At 29.0% G+C, this 26858-nt stretch overlaps 1 protein-coding gene across 1 annotated transcript in view; it reads left to right on the plus strand.

The window, feature by feature from the left end:
* Window positions 1-26858, plus strand: part of LOC129742071 (proteoglycan Cow) — a 445000-nt gene that overhangs the window by 339433 nt on the left and 78709 nt on the right. The gene's annotated exons all lie outside the window — the stretch shown is intronic.

The following is a 26858-nucleotide window of genomic DNA, read 5'->3' on the forward strand; positions in this document are numbered from 1 at the left end:
TGTCAAAATTGTCAAAATTGTCAAAATTGTCAAAATTGTCAAAATTGTCAAAATTGTCAAAATTGTCAAATTGTCAAAATTGTCCAAATTGTCAAAATTGTCAAAATTGTCAAAATTGTCAAAATTGTCAAAATTGTCAAAATTGTCAAAATTGTCAAAATTGTCAAAATTGTCAAAATTGTCAAAATTGTCAAAATTGTCAAAATTGTCAAAATTGTCAAAATTGTCAAAATTGTCAAAATTGTCAAAATTGTCAAAATTGTCAAAATTGTCAAAATTGTCAAAATTGTCAAAATTGTCAAAATTGTCAAAATTGTCAAAATTGTCAAAATTGTCAAAATTGTCAAAATTGTCAAAATTGTCAAAATTGTCAAAATTGTCAAAATTGTCAAAATTGTCAAAATTGTCAAAATTGTCAAAATTGACAAAATTGACAAAATTGACAAAATTGACAAAATTGACAAAATTGACAAAATTGACAAAATTGACAAAATTGACAAAATTGACAAAATTGACAAAATTGACAAAATTGACAAAATTGACAAAATTGACAAAATTGACAAAATTGACAAAATTGACAAAATTGACAAAATTGACAAAATTGACAAAATTGACAAAATTGACAAAATTGACAAAATTGACAAAATTGACAAAATTGACTAAATTGACTAAATTGACTAAATTGACAAAATTGACAAAATTGACAAAATTGACAAAATTGACAAAATTGACAAAATTGACAAAATTGACAAAATTGACAAAATTGACAAAATTGACAAAATTGACAAAATTGACAAAATTGACAAAATTGACAAAATTGACAAAATTGACAAAATTGACAAAATTGACAAAATTGACAAAATTGACAAAATTGACAAAATTGACAAAATTGACAAAATTGACAAAATTGACAAAATTGACAAAATTGACAAAATTGACGAAATTGACAAAATTGACAAAAAGACAAGATTGAAAAAATTGAAAAAAATGACAATATTGACCAAATTTACCAAATTGACCAATTTGACAAAATTGACAAAATTGACAAAATTGACAAAATTGTCAAAATTGTCAAAATTGTCAAAATTGTCAAAATTGTCAAAATTGTCAAAATTGTCAAAATTGTCAAAATTGTCAAAATTGTCAAAATTGTCAAAATTGTCAAAATTGTCAAAATTGTCAAAATTGTCAAAATTGTCAAAATTGTCAAAATTGTCAAAATTGTCAAAATTGTCAAAATTGTCAAAATTGTCAAAATTGTCAAAATTGTCAAAATTGTCAAAATTGTCAAAATTGTCAAAATTGTCAAAATTGTCAAAATTGTCAAAATTGTCAAAATTGTCAAAATTGTCAAAATTGTCAAAATTGTCAAAATTGACAAAATTGACAAAATTGACAAAATTGACAAAATTGACAAAATTGTCAAAATTGACAAAATTGACAAAATTGACAAAATTGACAAAATTGACAAAATTGACAAAATTGACAAAATTGACAAAATTGACAAAATTGACAAAATTGACAAAATTGACAAAATTGACAAAATTGACAAAATTGACAAAATTGACAAAATTGACAAAATTGACAAAATTGACAAAATTGACAAAATTGACAAAATTGACAAAATTGACAAAATTGACAAAATTGACAAAATTGACCAAAATGACAAAATTGACAAAATTGACCAAAATGACAAGATTGACAAAATTGACAAAATTGACAAAATTGACAAAATTGACAAAATTGACAAAATTGACAAAATTGACAAAATTGACAAAATTGACAAAATTGACAAAATTGACAAAATTGACAAAATTGACAAAATTGACAAAATTGACAAAATTGACAAAATTGACAAAATTGACAAAATTGACAAAATTGACAAAATTGACAAAATTGACAAAATTGACAAAATTGACAAAATTGACCAAAATGACAAAATTGACAAAATTGACAAAATGACAAAATTGACAAAATTGACAAAATTGACAAAATTGACCAAATAGACAAAATTGACAAAATTCTCAAAATTATCAAAATTGTCAAAATTGTCAAAATTGTCAAAATTGTCAAAATTGTCAAAATTGTCAAAATTGTCAAAATTGTCAAAATTGTCAAAATTGTCAAAATTGTCAAAATTGTCAAAATTGTCAAAATTGTCAAAATTGTCAAAATTGTCAAAATTGTCAAAGTTGTCAAAATTGTCAAAATTATCAAAATTGTCAAAATTGTCAAAATTGTCAAAATTGTCAAAATTGTCAAAATTGTAAAATTTTTCAAAATTGTCAAAATTTTCAAAATTGTCCAAAATGTCAAAATTGTCAAAATTGTCAAAATTGTCAAAATTGACAAAATTGTCAAAATTGTCAAAATTGTCAAAATTGACAAAATTGACAAAATTGACTAAATGTCAAAATTGTCAAAATTGTCAAAATTGTCAAAATTGTCAAAATTGACAAAATTGTCAAAATTGTCAAAATTGTCCAAATTGTCAAAATTGTCAAAATTGTCAAAATTGTCAAAATTGACAAAATTGACAAAATTGACAAAATTGACAAAATTGACAAAATTGTCAAAATTGACAAAATTGTCAAAATTGTCAAAATTGTCAAAATTGTCAAAATTGTCAAAATTGTCAAAATTGTCAAAATTGTCAAAATTGTCAAAATTGTCAAAATTGTCAAAATTGTCAAAATTGTCAAAATTGTCAAAATTGTCAAAATTGTCAAAATTGTCAAAATTGTCAAAATTGACAAAATTGACAAAATTGACAAAATTGACAAAATTGTCAAAATTGACAAAATTGACAAAATTGTCAAAATTGACAAAATTGACAAAATTGACAAAATTCACAAAATTCACAAAATTCACAAAATTGACAAAATTGACAAAATTGACAAAATTGACAAAATTGACAAAATTGACAAAATTGACAAAACTGACAAAATTGACAAAATTGACAAAATTGACAAAATTGACAAAATTGACAAAATTGACAAAATTGACAAAATTGACAAAATTGACAAAATTGACAAAATTGACAAAATTGACAAAATTGACAAAATTGACAAAATTGACAAAATTGACAAAATTGACAAAATTGACAAAATTGACAAAATTGACAAAATTGACAAAATTGACAAAATTGACAAAATTGACAAAATTGACAAAATTGACAAAATTGACAAAATTGACAAAATTGACAAAATTGACAAAATTGACAAAATTGACAAAATTGACAAAATTGTCAAAATTGTCAAAATTGTCAAAATTGTCAAAATTGTCAAAATTGTCAAAATTGTCAAAATTGTCAAAATTGTCAAAATTGTCAAAATTGTCAAAATTGTCAAAATTGTCAAAATTGTCAAAATTGTCAAAATTGTCAAAATTGTCAAAATTGTCAAAATTGTCAAAATTGTCAAAATTGTCAAAATTGTCAAAATTGTCAAAATTGTCAAAATTGTCAAAATTGTCAAAATTGTCAAAATTGTCAAAATTGTCAAAATTGTCAAAATTGTCAAAATTGTCAAAATTGTCAAAATTGTCAAAATTGTCAAAATTGTCAAAGTTCTCAAAATTGTCAAAACTGTCAAAACTGTCAAAATTGTCAAAATTGTCAAAATTGTCAAAATTGTCAAAATTGTCAAAATTGTCAAAATTGTCAAAATTGTCAAAATTGTCAAAATTGTCAAAATTGTCAAAATTGTCAAAATTGTCAAAATTGTCAAAATTGTCAAAATTGTCAAAACTGTCAAAATTGTCAAAATTGTCAATATTGTCAATATTGTCAAAATTGTCAAAATTGTCAAAATTGTCAAAATTGTCAAAATTGTCAAAATTGTCAAAATTGTCAAAATTGTCAAAATTGTCAAAATTGTCAAAATTGTCAAAATTGTCAAAATTGTCAAAATTGTCAAAATTGTCAAAATTGTCAAAATTGTCAAAATTGTTAAAATTGTCAAAATTGTCAAAATTGTCAAAATTGTCAAAATTGTCAAAATTGTCAAAATTGTCAAAATTGTCAAAATTGTCAAAATTGTCAAAATTGTCAAAATTGTCAAAATTGTCAAAATTGTCAAAATTGTCAAAATTGTCAAAATTGTCAAAATTGTCAAAATTGTCATAATTGTCAAAATTGTCAAAATTGTCAAAATTGTCAAAATTGTCAAAATTGTCAAAATTGTCAAAATTGTCAAAATTGTCAAAATTGTCAAAATTGTCAAAATTGTCAAAATTGTCAAAATTGTCAAAATTGTCAAAATTGTCAAAATTGTCAAAATTGTCAAAATTGTCAAAATTGTCAAAATTGTCCGAATTGTCAAAATTGTCAAAATTGTCAAAATTGTCAAAATTGTCAAAATTGTCAAAATTGTCAAAATTGTCAAAATTGTCAAAATTGTCAAAATTGTCAAAATTGTCAAAATTGTCAAAATTGTCAAAATTGTCAAAATTGTCAAAATTGTCAAAATTGTCAAAATTGTCGAAATTGTCAAAATTGTTAAAATTGTCGTAAATGTCAAAATTGTCAAATTTGTCAAAATTGTCAAAATTGTCAAAATTGTCAAAATTGTCAAAATTGTCAAAATTGTCAAAATTGTCAAAATTGTCAAAATTGTCAAAATTGTCAAAATTGTCAAAATTGTCAAAATTGTCAAAATTGTCAAAATTGTCAAAATTGTCAAAATTGTCAAAATTGTCAAAATTGTCAAAATTGTCAAAATTGTCAAAATTGTCAAAATTGTCAAAATTGTCAAAATTGTCAAAATTGTCAAAATTGTCAAAATTGTCAAAATTGTCAAAATTGTCAAAATTGTCAAAATTGTCAAAATTGTCATAATTGTCGAAATTGTCAAAATTGTCAAAATTGTCAAAATTGTCAAAATTGTCAAAATTGTCAAAATTGTCAAAATTGTCAAAATTGTCAAAATTGTCAAAATTGTCAAAATTGTCAAAATTGTCAAAATTGTCAAAATTGTCAAAATTGTCAAAATTGTCAAAATTGTCAAAATTGTCAAAATTGTCAAAATTGTCAAAATTGTCAAAATTGTCAAAATTGTCAAAATTGTCAAAATTGTCATAATTGTCAAAATTGACTAAATTGACAAAATTGACAAAATTGACAAAATTGACAAAATTGACAAAATTGACAAAATTGACAAAATTGACAAAATTGACGAAATTGACAAAACTGACAAAACTGACAAAATTGACAAAATTGACAAGATTGACAAAATTGACAAAATTGACAAAATTGACAAAATTGACAAAATTGACAAAATTGACAAAATTGACAAAATTGACAAAATTGACAAAATTGACAAAATTGACAAAATTGACAAAATTGACAAAATTGACAAAATTGACAAAATTGACAAAATTGACAAAATTGACAAAATTGACAAAATTGACAAAATTGACAAAATTGACAAAATTGACCAAAATGACAAAATTGACAAAATTGACCAAAATGACAAAATTGACAAAATTGACAAAATTGACAAAATTGACAAAATTGACAAAATTGACAAAATTGACAAAATTGACAAAATTGACAAAATTGACAAAATTGACCAAATAGACAAAATTGACAAAATTCTCAAAATTATCAAAATTGTCAAAATTGTCAAAATTGTCAAAATTGTCAAAATTGTCAAAATTGTCAAAATTGACAAAATTGTCAAAATTGTCAAAATTGTCAAAATTGTCAAAATTGTCAAAATTGTCAAAATTGTCAAAATTGTCAAAATTGTCAAAATTGTCAAAATTGTCAAAATTGTCAAAATTGTCAAAATTATCAAAATTGTCAAAATTGTCAAAATTGTCAAAATTGTCAAAATTGTCAAAATTTTCAAAATTGTCAAAATTTTCAACATTGTCAAAAATGTCAAAATTGTCAAAATTGTCAAAATTGTCAAAATTGCCAAAATTGTCAAAATTGACAAAATTGTCAAAATTGACAAAGTTGACAAAATTGACAAAATTGACAAAATTGTCAAAATTGTCAAAATTGTCAAAATTGTCAAAATTGTCAAAATTGTCAAAATTGTCAAAATTGTCAAAATTGTCAAAATTGTCAAAATTGTCAAAATTTTCAAAATTGTCAAAATTGTCAAAATTGTCAAAATTGTCAAAATTGTCAAAATTGTCAAAATTGTCAAAATTGTCAAAATTGTCAAAATTTTCAAAATTGTCAAAATTGTCAAAATTGTCAAAATTGTCAAAATTGTCAAAATTGTCAAAATTGTCAAAATTGTCAAAATTGTCAAAATTGTCAAAATTGTCAAAATTGTCAAAATTGTCAAAATTGTCAAAATTGTCAAAATTGTCAAAATTGTCAAAATTGTCAAAATTGTCAAAATTGTCAAAATTGTCAAAATTGTCAAAATTGTCAAAATTGTCAAAATTGACAAAATTGACAAAATTGACAAAATTGACAAAATTGACAAAATTGTCAAAATTGACAAAATTGACAAAATTGACAAAATTGACAAAATTGACAAAATTGACAAAATTGACAAAATTGACAAAATTGACAAAATTGACAAAATTCACAAAATTCACAAAATTCACAAAATTGACAAAATTGACAAAATTGACAAAATTGACAAAATTGACAAAATTGACAAAATTGACAAAATTGACAAAATTGACAAAATTGACAAAATTGACAAAATTGACAAAATTGACAAAATTGACAAAATTGACAAAATTGACAAAATTGACAAAATTGACAAAATTGACAAAATTGACAAAATTGACAAAATTGACAAAATTGACAAAATTGACAAAATTGACAAAATTGACAAAATTGTCAAAATTGACAAAATTGACAAAATTGACAAAATTGACAAAATTGACAAAATTGACAAAATTGACAAAATTGACAAAATTGACAAAATTGACAAAATTGACAAAATTGACAAAATTGACAAAATTGACAAAATTGACAAAATTGACAAAATTGACAAAATTGACAAAATTGACAAAATTGACAAAATTGACAAAATTGACAAAATTGACAAAATTGACAAAATTGACAAAATTGACAAAATTGACAAAATTGACAAAATTGACAAAATTGACAAAATTGACGAAATTGACAAAATTGACAAAATTGACAAGATTGAAAAAATTGAAAAAAATGACAATATTGACCAAATTTACCAAATTGACCAATTTGACAAAATTGACAAAATTGACAAAATTGACAAAATTGTCAAAATTGTCAAAATTGTCAAAATTGTCAAAATTGTCAAAATTGTCAAAATTGTCAAAATTGTCAAAATTGTCAAAATTGTCAAAATTGTCAAAATTGTCAAAATTGTCAAAATTGTCAAAATTGTCAAAATTGTCAAAATTGTCAAAATTGTCAAAATTGTCAAAATTGTCAAAATTGTCAAAATTGTCAAAATTGTCAAAATTGTCAAAATTGTCAAAATTGTCAAAATTGTCAAAATTGTCAAAATTGTCAAAATTGTCAAAATTGACAAAATTGACAAAATTGACAAAATTGACAAAATTGTCAAAATTGACAAAATTGACAAAATTGACAAAATTGACAAAATTGCTAAAATTGACAAAATTGACAAAATTGACAAAATTGACAAAATTGACAAAATTGACAAAATTGACATATTGACAAAATTGACAAAATTGACAAAATTGACAAAATTGACAAAATTGACAAGATTGACAAAATTGACAAGATTGACAAAATTGACAAAATTGACAAAATTGACAAAATTGACAAAATTGACAAAATTGACAAAATTGACAAAATTGACAAAATTGACAAAATTGACAAAATTGACAAAATTGACAAAATTGACAAAATTGACAAAATTGACAAAATTGACAAAATTGACAAAATTGACAAAATTGACAAAATTGACAAAATTGACCAAAATGACAAAATTGACAAAATTTACCAAAATGACAAAATTGACAAAATTGACAAAATTGACAAAATTGACAAAATTGACAAAATTGACAAAATTGACAAAATTGACCAAATAGACAAAATTGACAAAATTCTCAAAATTATCAAAATTGTCAAAATTGTCAAAATTGTCAAAATTGTCAAAATTGTCAAAATTGTCAAAATTGTCAAAATTGTCAAAATTGTCAAAATTGTCAAAATTGTCAAAATTGTCAAAATTGTCAAAATTGTCAAAATTATCAAAATTGTCAAAATTATCAAAATTGTCAAAATTGTCAAAATTGTCATAATTGTCAAAATTGTCAAAATTTTCAAAATTGTCAAAATTTTCAAAATTGTCAAAATTTTCAAAATTGTCCAAAATGTCAAAATTGTCAAAATTGTCAAAATTGTCAAAATTGACAAAATTGTCAAAATTGTCAAAATTGACAAAATTGACAAAATTGACAAAATTGACTAATTGTCAAAATTGTCAAAATTGTCAAAATTGACAAAATTGTCAAAATTGTCAAAATTGTCAAAATTGTCAAAATTGTCAAAATTGTCAAAATTGTCAAAATTGTCAAAATTGTCAAAATTGTCAAAATTGTCAAAAATGTCAAAATTGTCAAAATTGACAAAATTGACAAAATTGACAAAATTGACAAAATTGTCAAAATTGACAAAATTGACAAAATTGTCAAAATTGTCAAAATTGTCAAAATTCTCAAAATTGTCAAAATTGTCAAAATTGTCAAAATTGTCAAAATTGTCAAAATTGTCAAAATTGTCAAAATTGTCAAAATTGTCAAAATTGTCAAAATTGTCAAAATTGTCAAAATTGTCAAAATTGTCAAAATTGTCAAAATTGTCAAAATTGTCAAAATTGTCAAAATTGTCAAAATTGTCAAAATTGACAAAATTGACAAAATTGACAAAATTGACAAAATTGACAAAATTGACAAAATTGACAAAATTGACAAAATTGACAAAATTGACAAAATTGACAAAATTGACAAAATTGACAAAATTGACAAAATTCACAAAATTCACAAAATTCACAAAATTCACAAAATTGACAAAATTCACAAAATTGACAAAATTGACAAAATTGACAAAATTGACAAAATTGACAAAATTGACAAAATTGAAAAAATTGACAAAATTGACAAATTTGACAAAATTGACAAAATTGACAAAATTGACAAAATTGACAAAATTGACAAAATTGACAAAATTGACAAAATTGACAAAATTGACAAAATTGACAAAATTGACAAAATTGACAAAATTGACAAAATTGACAAAATTGACAAAATTGACAAAATTGACAAAATTGACAAAATTGACAAAATTGACAAAATTGACAAAATTGACAAAATTGACAAAATTGACAAAATTGACAAAATTGACAAAATTGACAAAATTGACAAAATTGACAAAATTGACAAAATTGACAAAATTGACAAAATTGACAAAATTGACAAAATTGACAAAATTGACAAAATTGACAAAATTGACAAAATTGACAAAATTGACAAAATTGACAAAATTGACAAAATTGACAAAATTGACAAAATTGACAAAATTGACAAAATTGACAAAATTGACAAAATTGACAAAATTGACAAAATTGACAAAATTGACAAAATTGACAAAATTGACAAAATTGACAAAATTGACAAAATTGACAAAATTGACAAAATTGACAAAATTGACAAAATTGACAAAATTGACAAAATTGACAAAATTGACAAAATTGACAAAATTGACAAAATTGACAAAATTGACAAAATTGACAAAATTGACAAAATTGACAAAATTGACAAAATTGACAAAATTGACAAAATTGACAAAATTGACAAAATTGACAAAATTGACAAAATTGACAAAATTGACAAAATTGACAAAATTGACAAAATTGACAAAATTGACAAAATTGACAAAATTGACAAAATTGACAAAATTGACAAAATTGACAAAATTGACAAAATTGACAAAATTGACAAAATTGACAAAATTGACAAAATTGACAAAATTGACAAAATTGACAAAATTGACAAAATTGACAAAATTGACAAAATTGACAAAATTGACAAAATTGACAAAATTGACAAAATTGACAAAATTGACAAAATTGACAAAATTGTCAAAATTGTCAAAATTGTCAAAATTGTCCGAATTGTCAAAATTGTCAAAATTGTCAAAATTGTCAAAATTGTCAAAATTGTCAAAATTGTCAAAATTGTCAAAATTGTCAAAATTGTCAAAATTGTCAAAATTGTCAAAATTGTCAAATTGTCAAAATTGTCAAAATTGTCAAAATTGTCAAAATTGTCAAAATTGTCAAAATTGTCAAAATTGTCAAAATTGTCAAAATTGTCAAAATTGTCAAAATTGTCAAAATTGTCAAAATTGTCAAAATTGTCAAAATTGTCAAAATTGTCAAAATTGTCATAATTGTCAAAATTGTCAAAATTGTCAAAATTGTCAAAATTGTCAAAATTGTCAAAATTGTCAAAATAGTCAAAATTGCCAAAATAGTCAAAATTGTCGAAATTGTCAAAATTGTCAAAATTGTCAAAATTGTCAAAATTGTCAAAATTGTCAAAATTGTCAAAATTGTCAAAATTGTCAAAATTGTCAAAATTGTCAAAATTGTCAAAATTGTCAAAATTGTCAAAATTGTCAAAATTGTCAAAATTGTCCAAATTGTCAAAATCGTCAAAATTGTCAAAATTGTCAAAATTGTCAAAATTGTCAAAATTGTCAAAATTGTCAAAATTATCAAAATTTTCAAAATTGTCAAAATTGTCATAATTGTCAAAATTGACAAAATTGATAAAATTGACAAAATTGACAAAATTGACAAAATTGGCAAAATTGACAAAATTGATAAAATTGATAAAATTGACAAAATTGACAAAATCGACAAAATTGACAAAATTGACAAAATTGACAAAATTTATAAAATTCACTAAATTCACGAAATTCACAAAATTGACAAAATTGACAAAATTGACAAAATTGACAAAATTGACAAAATTGACAAAATTGACAAAATTGACAAAATTGACAAAATTGACAAAATTGACAAAATTGACAAAATTGTCAAAATTGACAAAATTGACAAAATTGATAAAATTGACAAAATTGACAAAATTGACAAAATTGACAAAATTGACAAAATTGACAAAATTTACAAAATTGACAAAATTGACAAAATTGACAAAATTGACAAAATTGACAAAATTGACAAAATTGACAAAATTGACAAAATTGACAAAATTGACAAAATTGACAAAATTGACAAAATTGACAAAATTGACAAAATTGACAAAATTGACAAAATTGACAAAATTGACAAAATTGACAAAATTGACAAAATTGACAAAATTGACAAAATTGACAAAATTGACAAAATTGACAAAATTGACAAAATTGACAAAATTGACAAAATTGACAAAATTGACAAAATTGACAAAATTGACAAAATTGACAAAATTGACAAAATTGACAAAATTGACAAAATTGACAAAATTGACAAAATTGACAAAATTGACAAAATTGACAAAATTGACAAAATTGACAAAATTGACAAAATTGACAAAATTGACAAAATTGACAAAATTGACAAAATTGACAAAATTGACAAAATTGACAAAATTGACAAAATTGACAAAATTGACAAAATTGACAAAATTGACAAAATTGACAAAGTTGACAAAATTGACAAAATTGACAGATTGACAGATTGACAAAATTGACAAAGTTGACAAAATTGACAAAATTGACATTTCACTCTCTCATTTTTAATTGGTTACAGATTAAATCACCCATTTTGTTTTCGAAAATGCATACCTCCTAAGAAAATCTTGTAAGCTGCTTCCCAGTAGGGAAGTTTGGAAGTATCCAAAATTTGTAATCCACAATTTCAATCTTGGTGCCTGAACGTCTGGAATGGAGCGAGCTTTGATTGAAATTTCAAGGCTCGTGTCAAAAGTTTTCCTCGCCACAACAGAGGAAGAAGGTGAATCCGGATCCAGGTTCCGACTCTCAGACGGAAAAGTCCAAAACAAACCCCTTGAGCCATCATCCGAACGAGGTGTTGAAATGTCAAAAAAGTAAAATGCTTCATTATTCCAAAACACCAACTCCAACTCCAACTCCAAATCATCGATTTGGAAACTGGAAACAGACTGAAGGAATACAAAAATTGCCACGTGAACCCGTTTCGCTCGAGCGAGTCACAATAATACTTAGAAATTGAATAAAGTGGGTGGAGAAAGTTCGAGGAGACCGGGAAAAAAACTCCCTCGAAGACGACTTCCACCATTCAAGGAGGAGGGCGGGAAATTCTTGATGGGAAGGACAACTCATTTCATCGGAAAACCAGGTCGGTTATTCAAATGAGCGCTTCGGATTGTTGGAGTGGAAATTTGCTGCCCCATTGAAGAAAGCGCGAGCTTTTTTGTGGAACAATGATGGGAATTTGGAAAGGAAAGAGGCGATTCTCCCCATTCAATATTGTGGTTTTGAAAGGTTTAATCAAGTCACTAGAACGCGGTTCGCCAACTGCTTCAGGGCAAAAGCCAACATTTCGAACGTTTGACTCGCCGAATTCTAGCGAAACTGGTAAGCAATTTGGGCCGGCGAATAAGTGATCTCGAAATCCGCTCTCAAAATTCACCGGAATTTTTCGGCATGGAAATTAGAAAACCCCGTAAGAAGTTTGAGATTTTCCTCGGAATAAAGGTAGCGAATTTTTTCGAAGCCACTTCGATTTTGATATTTATGTCTCTCTAGACAATTTTTACTTTTTTGTACATTTTCATGCCTTTTTTTTAATTATGAAGATTTGTACATCTTGAACTTTTTTGATAATATTGACATTGTTCATATTTTTGATGTTTTGACATTTTTTTTACATTCGTGACTTTCTTTGTCATTTAAAAAAAAAATTGACAATTTCTAAAGTTGTCAAAATTTGAACATTTCAGTCATTTATAACCATGGAGATTTTTGCATTTTTGACATTTTGGGCGTTTTAGGAATTTTTGGCATACTTGAAACTTTTTTATACTTCTGTACATATATTTTACGACATTTTCTCATTTTAACATTTTTTGTGTCTTGAATGATTGATGTTTTTGCATTCGACAAATTAAAAATAATTTTACAGTTTGTTCATTTTTTACATGATTGGAATATTTCGTTTTTTTTACATTTCTGACATACTTTTTACTTGGCATTTTTGAATATCGTGAAGTTTCTAGCATCTTTTAAAGTTTTGCCATTTGTGATACTTCTGAGACGTTTTCGATATTTTGACATTTTATGACATTCTTTAACATTTTTGACATTTTTGACATTTTATGACATTTTTGACAATTTATGACCATTTATAACATTTTTTTCATTATGTGAATAAAAACAAAGATTCCTAATCCCTGACTTACAAGTTCATAAATCTAATGCTCCTTGATGAGCATTCCAAAAACAAACTCTTAGTTTTGTGCTTCAATATTGATCCACCAAACGCAAATTTGCTGATGATGTTTAGCGGCGAAACCCACTAAACCGGGCCCTATTTATCGGGAAACTCGCTGGTCCCGGCCTACTAACAGGAACACGGAAAACGAATTCCCATCGCGTCCGCCGGCAGCTTCCATCATTCCAACCTAATTTCCCTTGAAAGTTCGTCCACCCTCCCCGGTTTCAAAAAAAACGCCTGTACCAACGGAAGATCAACGTTTACCCGGGGAAAATCCGACAAAATTTTCGACCCGCTTTGCGAGGAGTGCCGAAAATTAATTTTGATTTTTTGGCATCAATTAGGGCTCTCTTCTTTCCACCCGAAATTCCTATTTACAGGGGATGTAACACCCATTTGCTTCCTCACTTCCGCACGCCAACCACCAAACTACAGACATTATTGCTTGGTAATTTATAAGTGTATTTAACGTAGTGCCCTTCCCCGTTTTGATTTTCCTTTGACTGCACCATCACGGAACGAAGCCATTGCCATTGATGGTTAGCATCAGGAAATATTTTCTTTCTGAGGGCAGAGGAAAAGCTTAGCAGTGGAGCAGGGAAGTAAATTTGCAAATCTCGATACTCAATAATCGATGTTCGTGTGCCGAGGAATGATTCAACTGTGTTGGAGTTAATTATTGCTTGGAATTTGAGGTATTACACAGAAGCATGTAGCAAATGGTTCGAATTCTGAATTATTTGAGAGATTTTTCTCTTTGCTGCTGAAAATGGTTTCGAGTTCAAGCGGTGTGGAGGGCTTCTTGGTTTCTTATACAATTTAAAACTTAAAATTTCTTATTCAATTTTGATAATTGGCATTTGTAAAATTTTGATCAGTTCAACAATTTAGGCATTTTTATCATTTTTATCATTTATGGTGATCGGTACTGCACCGGTCATGAATAATGTTCTTGTTGTTTAATATGTGTCTTAATTTATGTTCACTTGACACTTTAATCCATTTGCTCGTAAACACCATTATTTGTGATCGTACCTTAGCATAAGATCAACTCTCTCTCGCAACATAGCAAACTTCGCGGAGAGAGTTAACACAATAGTATGTAAGCCATTTTAATTAGTTTAGAATAGATCAGTACCTTGAAATAGAAGCACGGAATTTTACTTCATCTCCAATAAAGCCTAATTAAATTAAGTCCAACTAAGCGACTTCTCATAGTGGATCCGAAATCGGCAATTGTGGTAAACAAATCGCAACTATAACGTGCATACTGTGTGGTGCTTACTCGCAAACCTACCCCAAAGAGGAAAACAAATTCTTCCCCCAGCGGGTGAACAGCTGACTAGTGAAGTGCCGAAGACTTACCTGGACATTCTTGCTGCTGGTAGATGCCGTCGACGAGAGACGGGAAGAAATCCCTCGAAATCCGAAACCCCCCATCGGCCGTGCCCGAACATATGGCATTGTTACCAGTACAAAGTTTAAAAAAATATATGACTTTTTGAAAAAATTAGACATTTGGTAACATTTCGAGCGAAAACAGACAGAAACGCAAGCGTCCGCGTAATTTGTTTGGATTTACTTTAAGTTTTTTATTTTATCATATTTTTATAAAGCTTTACAGCGCTTATGTCGGTATGAAATGACCTTTCTCGAGAAAATAAATTCTTGAAAACGCTGTGGTGGAATAGTGTTATCTTTATCCATGTTTCGTTAGTCTAGTCTTTACATAACTACACAATTCATTAGCGATTGCTATTGTCGCACTTTCCACTTATCATGTTCCCTATCCGGGAAAGTACTCATTTCTGGATGATAAATCGTCTCATTCTTATCTGCCAACACTGCAGTGTTACTGTTAACCACAATTTGAGTAGGTTTGCTTTACAGTGTGATGATGTAAACATTTGTACCATGTACATCATAACCAACTGTCATCATCAAGCATAAATCTAGCGTAACATTTCATAAGGGCGAAACTAGCAGTTAGCTCGAAACGAAAAAAAAGCGTTTGAAATTTCGGAACATCTAATCAAATCCTATTTAAAAAAAATCGACCACTTTTTGTTCAACAAAATTAAAAAAATGTGCATTATATCCACTTATTGTTCGTTGGTTATCAAATTCTTTAACTTTTTTCACTAAATTTCAGAGATTTTTGAGTTTCGCTTTTTTTGTTTTCGATTTCAGTTACGCCTGCAAGTTTCGCTCAATTGATCGGCCGTTTTTGTTTTGGTTTAAAAGTTTTGCCCATTGGTCCTACACGCAAAAACTAATAAGGCCATTTTGTCACACACGGTCAACTCAGTTTCGCCTATTGGCCCTACACGAATAGAAAAATGAACCCTATTTTGAATAGGCGTAACTTCACGTTCCAACGAAAATGCATCAACAGGAAGTTTCGCCCAAATGAATTTTATTAATTTTTTTAAAGTTTTAAATGATTTTAAGATGAAACCGCGTTAATTAGGTAAAGTGCAACCGCGTTCATCCGTAATGACCGTTAACTCGATTTGTTTACATTTGACAGTTTCGCCCATTTGAAATGTTACGCTAGAAATGATCAATCGCTATTGTCCTGAATTGTGTTTTGGTTCGTCGACGATGCACCAGAATCTTCTACAGTCAGGATACGTTTTCCTTCGTCAAAAGTTCAGGATTTATTATCTTGACAATCTGAAATTGCAAAATGTGCCAAACGACGTCAACTTTCCAAACTTCTTTTCATAATTTATCTCTTGAGACTTAAACAATTTTGATGATTCATTGATTGAAAAGTACGGTTAACACCACTTTTTATCTTTTTTGTGGTCATGATCTTATAAAGTTTTAATAAAAGTATACAGACTTATGTATCTCACAATTTAAAAAAAATAAACGCAACCTTTTTTCACTAAAACATGTTGAAAAAATTTGAAATTTCGTAAAAATTATGAAAAATCCTAGGAAAAATCGGGTTTTTTCCTCGATATCATGGAGCATTTCCCAACTTTTTCTTTGAAAATCTGAGCAAGCTTGGTTAAAACCGGGCAATCTGGAATGCTTATGAGGTATCTTCATTCAGATACATTAAAATAATCGATTTCAATTCAATCAATATGATAGGATTGAGGAGATTTTTCCAATGTCTTTATGTTGTTACGTGTCAAAGTTGTAAATATTTTTCGAAATGGTTGATTAATTCTTCTACGATTGCGGAACTCATAAACTTTTGATAACAAAACAGAGGCTGACTAAGAACTACTTTTTTGTAAATGATTAACTTTAATTTCCTGTTAGCTACAGCTCAACTTCTGTGTTCGATTGATTCAAAAATATACACAGGTGTTGGAAAGAAATAATTTGATTTTAATTTCTGTTCTTTTTAAATAACATTTAATCTTTGCATTTACGATTAATGATAAATTAAATCTTTACCTCTATACTAATGCTTCAAAAACAGTGAAAAGCGAAAAATGAGGCTTCAAAAATGCTATTTTGCCATTTGGTCCTTTCCGCTACGAAAATCCGTGAGCTAGGTTACAAGACGCAATTATCGCAATACCAGCGCAGTGAGCAAAAGAGTCGCAGCTTTGTATTCAAGGAGCCGCAGGTTGCCGACCTATGGTCAAGTACATTCAACTAGAAGGATATAGTTGATTTAACTATAGATATGATAGATTCAATTATATTTTTCTGATTAATTTCGTGAGGACAACTATAAATATTGTTGATTTGCCTAGTATATCAACGCTACTACATTTTGTTTTCAGAATAAGAATTTTATTTTATCAAATAATCACAATTAATAATCACCCCAGTGCTATTGCTTACCTTTACTTGTCTGCTGTTGCTGGCCTTGCCCAACGTATTTTTTTTTCTTTTCTGCTGCTTCCGTGCCGGGAGCTTAGCAACAGGATGACACCCGGCATGGATAGACCTAAAGGATCGAAAAAAAGATGGGAAACTCCTCCGCAGAAAGATTACTAAAAACACAGAGAACAGACGTACAAGCTAGCCCACGGAACTTGTGTAAAATTTCCTACGATCGTTTTGAACCAAGTTTTGGTTTTTGGCTTTGGCCCTTTGGATGCCTTCAAACACACCAAAGAGAACTGTCAAAACCAAAAAAAAACAAAATTTTGATCAGTTATGAACAGGTCGTATGAATTGTTTGACCTATTTCAAGAAAATCGCTGTTCAAGTTTCGTAACACTTTCCTTCAGTTGCATAATGAAAAAATTTCTTAAAAGTTAATCGCTATTTCCTTCAAGCTAGAAGTGCTAAATTTTGGAAAATGGGATGCAAAAGTGATACCCGCTTGAAAGTAACCCGCTTTGAGACGTCTTGAATCAGTTCTGATGGGTAAGACTGACCGTCCTTATTGACTGGCTTTATCCGATTCGTCCTCTGACGATAACCGTTCAAGAAGATCAAAAATTTATTTATTGTAAAACTATTAGTTTTTTCAACTGCTCCAGTAGTGCAAAAATAAAGAAATGAATAAAAGTTTATCACCGGTACTTTTTATACGGTTTTTCTTTATTGACTTTTTTTGGTGAGAAAAACAACTTTTGTTTTAATTTACGTAACGTTTCGGTTTACTCTGGGAGACATCTGATGACGGGTGAAGAAAAGTAACCCGAAACGTTACGTAAATTAAAAAGTTGTTTTACTTATCGAAAAAAGTATTTTTCAACGTATTTTTTTGTGAAATATTACACACTTTTTTTAAACATTACAAACTTGACTCAAACATTCAGTCAGCGAAACTTTTTTTTTTGTAGAGGAATGAATCCAACTGTAAGTTAAAATTTCAGGGACTAGAAAAGATGAAAATTAATGTTGAAAAACATGTGAAAAAATTCGCCTTGTCTCCCGGTAGGACTTGAACCCACATCTCTCCGGGGCCCATGTATTAACATTCTACTACAGAAGACAACCTGGCGTATGAAAGTTATACTGGTCGAGTGTCGATGTCTATCGGAATGAAGGGAATTGTTTCCCCATGTAATCATCATCATTTTCGTCTATTTCTATTCCCATCATTTCAACTTACGGTTGTTGGACTCAAATTTGGATATTTTAGGCACGGCAAGATTTGCATTGCCTTCTGATATACTGCACGGGTTGTCAGTTATGATGAGAAATGATGCGTCATTCCGATAGACATCGACATTCGACCAGTATAACTTTCATACGCCAGGTGGTCTTCTGTAGTAGAATGTTAATACATCCCCATAAAAAGCAAATTAAACGATTTCAAGTAATTTGATTAAAACGAAAAAAATCCTCTCTTGAGGTGAAATGAGATTTTCTTTCTACGAACCAGTCAAAGGAAGAAAGGGAGAAACCGGATAGAGTGTCAATTGAAGAACCGCCCATTTATCGTATGTCTATTCACTTTTAGATAGCTCAAATTGTTAATGTCGAATAAGCATATTCTTAACTTTTTGGAGACATAATTACGAATTGACTAAACTGCTATCCGATCCGCAACAACTGATCTACTAGACAGAAAAAAATCGCCTGACGCACCCTACGTGACCCGACTAAATATGGTTAAAAGTAGGGTGCATTTCCTATCGGGAATTGCACATTTGAACTTTATATTTTTGACTACATACCTGTCTTAAACCTTTATGAACATTCTTGCCTTTTTGACTATTTTACCCTTTTTTGTTATCAATATTGTTATTTTTCTCTATTTCAGAATCTTGTTATGTTTTTAGAATTTCTGACATTTTTTACATTTTCTGTCGCATTTGTCATTTATGATAGTTTTGTTTTCAATTTTGACCTTTATTTCACCTTTCTAGAGAAAATAAATTTATTACGAAAAAAATCGCGTTAATATACTCAAAATCCAGTGCAAAGTTGAAATTAAGTCTTAGAAAATCTAAAAAATTGCAAATTGACAAAAGTTTCGAAAAACAGCTATACCTTTGAGAACTCGTCAAAAGTTCTGTATTTCGTATTTTGACAATCTAAAAATGCAAAATTGTGCCAAATTACGTCAACTTTCCAAACCCGTTTTCAAAATTTATCTGGTGAGACCTATACAAATTTAACGTTTCATTGATTGAAAAGTACATTTTTGTGGTCATAATCTGAAAAACATATCTATACATATAAAAAACAATTTCTGTATGTTTCTTTGTTTGTTTGTTTGTTTGTTTGTTTGTTTGTTTGTTTGTTTGTTTGTTTGTCCTCTATAGACTCAGCCGTCTTAAGGGCTAGAGAGCTGAAATTTGGCATGGATGTTCATTAGAGCACCTGCAACGGTTCAGGCGTAAATATTGGTTTTAAGTATACCAGTTTAAGCAAAATTTGAAATTTTAGAACCGGCTAAAACACCCACTCCCCACCGGTGTAGGAGCAAATTTAAAACGGAAACACTTTCATTGCAGACACTCAATAATTGAGAAGAAAAAACCCATTTTATTGGAAAAATTGCATAAGTTTTGAGTTTCACGGTTAGTTGTCTTAAAATGAATTCTACGAATATTCTTTTTGACAGAACAATGATTTCAACTATTCTATTAGGATTTCATTAATTTAAAAGTAAAAATGACTACACAACGAGGAAAAAAGGTCAATTGAAACAATTCTTCAATTAATTCAATCAAATTGCTTTGAATCAATGGAATAAAGTTTTGTTAAAATGAATTTTTTTTTCAAGTTATTGCTGACATTGATAAAGGAAACGAGAAATGTTCATCCCAAAGTCAAAGGAAATTTTCCCTTGATTTGTCGACATTTTTGTTTGACAAAAACTTGTTTCACTATTTGTAAATTTATGTATGGATAAAGAAAAATATGCTAATATTGACGAAAACTCCGAGCAATCCATACGAAACTAAAAATCTCTCAATATCTCAAATAAAACAAAAATTATAGAACAAACAATAAACATTTATTTTACCTCATCAAAAAAGTATTAAAATTTTATTTTCGTTTATTTTTTTCAAATTTTAGAACGCTGACTGAATTCACTAATTCGTCGAGCCCAAATGAAAAGCTTTTTATTCAATTATATTAAATCGAGAATAATGTGACATCTATTATTTATACTTGATATGGTTTTTAATAACATCTATTCTCAATTTATGTTACGTATAGGGTGGTTGAAGCGAAAAAAAACATTCAAATAATATCTCAAAAAGAAACTATTATCACACCCAATGTTACCCAAACATGTGTGAAAGAAATCATTGTTGGCTAAAATTTTCTCGCCGTGAACTAAATCGGTCTGTCGTATATTTTGAAATCCTGTTCCAAATTTGCATGAATTTGGAACAAAGGCGTATAACTGTTGGGAATTTTGAAATCGATAACTGTGCTAAAACAGCAATATACGCCACCGGTGCCAGCCGAAATGTTTAAGCGTGGTCGAAAACCGTGTTTTGCATCTACCGTTGGGACAGCCCTTAGGACCAGGAAGGATAAAAAATGTTTTTAGATTTTCGGATGACCCCTTCTGAAGGGGGTCGTCCATAGAAGACAAATATTGTTTTTGCGATATTGACGTTACTTTTCGTCGGATCGTGTTGAAAATTTGCACATGAGTGTTTTGAAAAACTAGCAATCGATTTCTGGTGTCAAATTTTGTGTAAGGGATCAGTCAAAGGGGTCGTCCATATTAACTGTTCCCTGTTTTTGCGATATTGACGTTATTATACATCGCATTCAGATGAAAATTTGTACACGATAGTTTTAAGTGACGTGCAATCGATTTAAGGTATCCAATTCAGTGAAAGGGGCCGGCAGAAGGGGTCGTCCATATTAAATTTTCAGTATCTTAGTTATATTGACGTTTTTATACAACGGATTGGGGTGAAAATTTGCACATATTGTTATTAGGGACATTGAAATATTTGACGTTCTAGAAATTTTTGACGATTTTGTACTTTTTGAGTAGCTTTTTTCTAAAAAGTTCGTCGTTTATAACAGTTTTGGCAAATTTGACTTTACGACTTTTACCCAGTTTGACCATTTTTAAATTAATCATTATTGACAGTTTGTCAATTTTTACAATTATAACAATTTTGAAAGTTTGTCAGTTTTGACAATAGAAAATTTTTGACATTTTTAGCGATTTTTTGTTTCAACATCGTGAACGGTTTTTGACAATTTTGGCACCTATAAAATTTAAAAAAAAAATATTTAGAAATTTTTGACAATTTTGTCATTTTTGGTTTTTCAGATATCCGTCGTTAATGAAGTTTCTGCTAATTTAGACAAATTCGACATTACAACTTGTAACCACTTTGAAAAGTTGGATTTTTTTTTATTTGACAATTTTGACAGTTTTAACAATTTCACACGATTTTAAACAATTTATACAATTTCGACATCTTTGGTGTTTTTTGCATTTTAAACATTTTTGACATTTTTGGTAAATCTGACACTTTGGCATTTCCGACAATTTTGACATTTTTCACATTTTTCGGACTTTTCACATTTCGTATTTTTTTATATATTTTCGATATCATAAAATTCGGTTCTTATTTTTTTTAAATAACTAGCTGACCCGGTAAACTTCGTTCTACAAAGAAATCGCCATCATTTTTATATATAAGATTGACATTTTACAAAGTTTTGGCATTACCGACATAAATTTATTGTAAATTTGAAGGTATTGGCACTTTAGACATTGTGAACCAAGGTGACTTAAGAAAGGTGGTCCAAACTGTCAATCGCACGTTTGCAATGTTGAAAAAAGTTCAGACAGCTGCCCAAAAAATCGATAAGCATCGTACAAAATTTGTAACGGATAGTTTTGAAACTGATACAAAAAAATTACCTAAACCAACAACAGTGACGTCACAGATCACACCACTAAAACAATGCCTTCATGAAACTTTTTTGTCCCACTATCAAAATTTCAACTCGACAACTTTGGACTACTCTTTTGAATTTGAAAACTTTGGATTGATGCGCCTAGATTGAGAACATTTAGATGCCAGTTTCGATTTTTTTTTTCAATTTTGACTGTTTCGGCAATTTTCATAATCTGTATTTACAATTTTCTCACTTATGACAATGCGGGCAAATATTTATACAGATTTTGCAATTTGAAATCTGTAAAATTTATCGGGCGTTGAAAATTAGGACTTTTAAAAATATTGTTGAGGGTTGTCACCCCCATCGAATCTGAAGGCTAAATCTGATATCTTTTTTTCAACTTGAGTTGTTTAATTTAAACTAATAAAGTTTAAAGAATTTTTCAAAGCCTAAATTTAAAATTTCTGAATTTTACTGACGAAGGCATCCTTTTGGACCCATGTTTTCTAGCTTTCGCTCCTTAAAGTTTCCGAACCCAGGAAACGTTTCAAAGTTGCGTTGCCAGTGTTTGAATCTTTCCCGCCCCACAGGCTTGGATTACAACGTTTTAATTGTGCACATTACAGTAACTTTTGGCTCTTGATTTCTCTCCTTAGCAAGGACGAAGCAAGGAGCAAGAGGCTGCGCCCCAAAAAAGTAGCACGACAAAGTGATGCTTCCTTTCTTCTAGCATGGTTCCTCTTTCTCGTCGGAACATTATCATGAGCATTCCAAACGGTGCGTGGGATCAACAAGGCCGTCAGGTCGGAAAAAGCGTGGAATCACAGACAACTAGACTTGGAACATGTCCCTGGAAATTTGGAAAAAAAAATCTTACAATGTTAGTGTCATTTTGTCAGCAAAACTACTGTTCAAAAATTCAGTTTAATCATTGGTTCATTTAAAATCGCTTTAAGGGAAGACCTTCCTATCTTGTGCTATCTTTAGTTGAGTCAGAAGTAGCTGGAAAGTTTCTAATTTTGTTCATCTATTAATGAGTTTGAATACGTCTTTCAATACCAATTTCTTTTCTGGAGATGTGGAGAGTAATGTATTGTAGAGTGTTTCGTCAACTTGCGTGTGGTTGAACTTTCGGCAGATTTCGCTAGCCGTAGAGTTTTGGGGACAGAACAAAAAAACTTTGAATGGGAATGGGATGCCAAAGTTTCGCGCCTGGTGTCGTCGTCATTAATGGTGCTCGAGTAGGTCGTCTTTCTTTCGGCTAAGTATCTTCTCCAAATTAAGGGTACACAATCGCTGAGAAGTGTGAGTCGAAGACATTTTACTTTAAATATGCGACCGAAGCACCGGAGGATTAAAAAGTTTGTCAGCTGAACACGGAGCTTTACACGACTGGTGCTGTGCGTTCGAAATTGAATTACTTGGATATTATACGAATCTTAGGGTCGGTAGTTGGCCCGGGACAAAAGCTCAGATTGGATCCCGATGACAAAGTGTGTAATCAGCTAAATGTTAAACCTATTTTACTGCCTCCCCTATCGGCCTGGTAATGTCTCGCCGTTCTGAGCCTAATGATTATGACAGTTTAGCATAACCGAGAGCAGTTTCAGCTTTAACGATTATGAGCCCTTCTTCATTGTCGAAAGTTTCCGAATGACGATGCAGCATCCGGCTTAAGCCCTCCTTCTCTATTGATTCAGACACAAGCAGAAATTTTCATTCAAACAGAAATAAGAATGGCGCCTCCGTCTCATCCGGTTGGAATGAAACCAAGAAGAAAGAGACACGACGAAAAAGAAACAAAATGCGGAACGAAAAAGCGCAATCGAAGAGAAGAACACACCCAGACAAAGTCCATTGTGCCGCGCTAAAAGCTGTCAGCAATTCTACAATCGTTATCCCTTTTCTTCACCTTTGGTTGGCGGGGCTCATTCATGCCCAAATTGCCAAAAGGAACAACAAAAATGACAGTGGCAGCAGCAACAATAACAACATCAACGAAAAGAAGCTGGCGCCGAATGGTTGTGGTTTTTAGGAGCAAAGTAGAAGAAAAAACGTCGGCAAAAGGTTTAACGACGGAAAATCTCTCATTTTATACAAATTGCTCTGTTTCTTGAATAAAACGATTCTATTTTTTCAAAGGTCAGAAGAAAGCTCAAAGGTAGAAGAGTATTAAAAAGTAAAACCTTCTGTTTGGATGCTTTCATTGATGTTGCACTCGCGTTTTTTTTGCAACTTGAAGAAGGAAAGGGAATTGAACTCAAGTTTAATTGTGGGCAATGCACTTGAATAGTAGAAAATGTGCCAAAGCTTTGACGGGTTTCACGATTACGGTTGACCCAAATTAAAGTGAAATGTCCTTCGAAGCTAAAATTCGAAACTTTGTTTGATTGTTGTTGCAATCGGGAAAGCATTCCAAAATCGTCAAAATTATCAAAATTGTCAAAATTGTCAAAATTGTCAAAATTGTCAAAATTGTCAAAATTGTCAAAATTGTCAAAATTGTCAAAAGTGTCAAAATTGTCAAAATTGTCAAAATTGTCAAAATTGTCAAAATTGTCAAAATTGTCAAAATTGTCAAAATTGTCAAAATTGTCAAAATTGTCAAAATTGTCAAAATTGTCAAAATTGTCAAAATTGTCAAAATTGTCAAAATTGTCAAAATTGTCAAAATTGTCAAAATTGTCAAAATTGTCAAAATTGTCAAAATTTTCAAAATTGTCAAAATTGTCAAAATTGTCAAAATTGTCAAAATTGTCAAAATTTTCAAAGTTGTCAAAATTGTCAAAATTGTCAAAATTGTCAAAATTGTCAAAATTGTCAAAATTGTCAAAATTGTCAAAATTGTCAAAATTGTCAAAATTGTCAAAATTGTCAAAATTGTCAAAATTGTCAAAATTGTCAAAATTGTCAATATTGTCAATATTGTCAAAATTGTAAAAATTGTAAAAATTGTCAAAATTGTCAAAATTGTAAAAATTGTAAAAATTGTCAAAATTGTCAAAATTGTCAAAATTGTCAAAATTGTCAAAATTGTCAAAATTGTCAAAATTGTCAAAATTGTCAAAATTGTCAAAATTGTCAAAATTGTCAAAATTGTCAAAATTGTCAAAATTGTCAAAATTGTCAAAATTGTCAAAATTGTCAAAATTGTCAAAATTGTCAAAATTGTCAAAATTGTCAAAATTATCAAAATTGTCAAAATTGTCAAAATTGTCAAAATTGTCAAAATTGTCAAAATTGTCAAAATTGTCAAAATTGTCAAAATTGTCAAAATTGTCAAAATTGTCAAAATTGTCAAAATTGTCAAAATTGTCAAAATTGTCAAAATTGTCAAAATTGTCAAAATTGTCAAAATTGTCAAAATTGTTTAAATTGTCAAAATTGTCAAAATTGTCAAAATTGTCAAAATTGTCAAAATTGTCAAAATTGTCAAAATTGTCAAAATTGTCAAAATTGTCAAAATTGTCAAAATTGTCAAAATTGTCAAAATTGTCAAAATTGTCAAAATTGTCAAAATTGTCAAAATTGTCAAAATTGTCAAAATTGTCAAAATTGTCAAAATTGTCAAAATTGTCAAAATTGTCAAAATTGTCAAAATTGTCAAAATTGTCAAAATTGTCAAAATTTTCAAAATTGTCAAAATTGTCAAAATTGTCAAAATTGTCAAAATTGTCAAAATTTTCAAAGTTGTCAAAATTGTCAAAATTGTCAAAATTGTCAAAATTGTCAAAATTGTCAAAATTGTCAAAATTGTCAAAATTGTCAAAATTGTCAAAATTGTCAAAATTGTCAAAATTGTCAAAATTGTCAAAAGTGTCAAAATTGTCAAAATTGTCAAAATTGTCAAAATTGTCAAAATTGTCAAAATTGTCAAAAATGTCAATTTTGACAGTTGCAATAATTTGTTCATTGATGACAGTTTTGACAATCGTTGTAATTCTGTGAGTTCTGACAAATTTGACAAATCAATTCTCACAATGAACACAATTTCAGCAATTTTGACAGTTATTTAACTTTTTCACATGTTGACAAACAATAGCACAAACTTCACATCTTCAACAAAATGAGTTAAAATTGTTCACTGATTCGTTTTTGTAAGCTAAAACTGAAAGCACGCGCCACATCTACTAATCTCAGCGTAAAGCTCTTCTGAGGGAGCCGAACTTTGGTGCTTTTTCGACACCTCGTGTAACCTGCAAAGTATGAATTAGTAGTTAACTTCCAGCAGCGGGTGCAAAGTAAAGCCCTCTCCTCCTCGAATCCAGCCCTTAACGGCTCAACGAGCCCGGCGAAAAGTTTTAAATAAATAAGTCTTACTCAAACGAGCTGTCCTCTTCTTCATTTACTGGCACTTTTGGTGTTACTGGCAGATCGCAGATTTCGCTCGGTTGCTAAGGGGAAAAATTATAAAACAGTAACTTGAGGATTTGACGAAGAAGAAGAAGGAGAAGAAGTCTGCCATAGTTAGTTGTTGAACATTTGTGCTAGGTACCTACTTTACGTCTTTTAGCCGATGCACTCAACCATCCATTCCAGCCATTGCTGCCGTTGACAGTCGCTCATAAAACAATTCCGGCGATTTATGAAAGCGTGAAACGTGAGATTTCACTCTAAAGTTGACGTTGCGTCGTTTCTGCAGCTTTATTGCCGGCTCGCTGTCATTTTACAAGAAAGACA

The sequence above is a fragment of the Uranotaenia lowii genome, chromosome 1 (genome assembly GCF_029784155.1).
Source record: "Uranotaenia lowii strain MFRU-FL chromosome 1, ASM2978415v1, whole genome shotgun sequence".
In the NCBI taxonomy this organism is placed as follows: Eukaryota; Metazoa; Arthropoda; class Insecta; order Diptera; family Culicidae; genus Uranotaenia; species Uranotaenia lowii.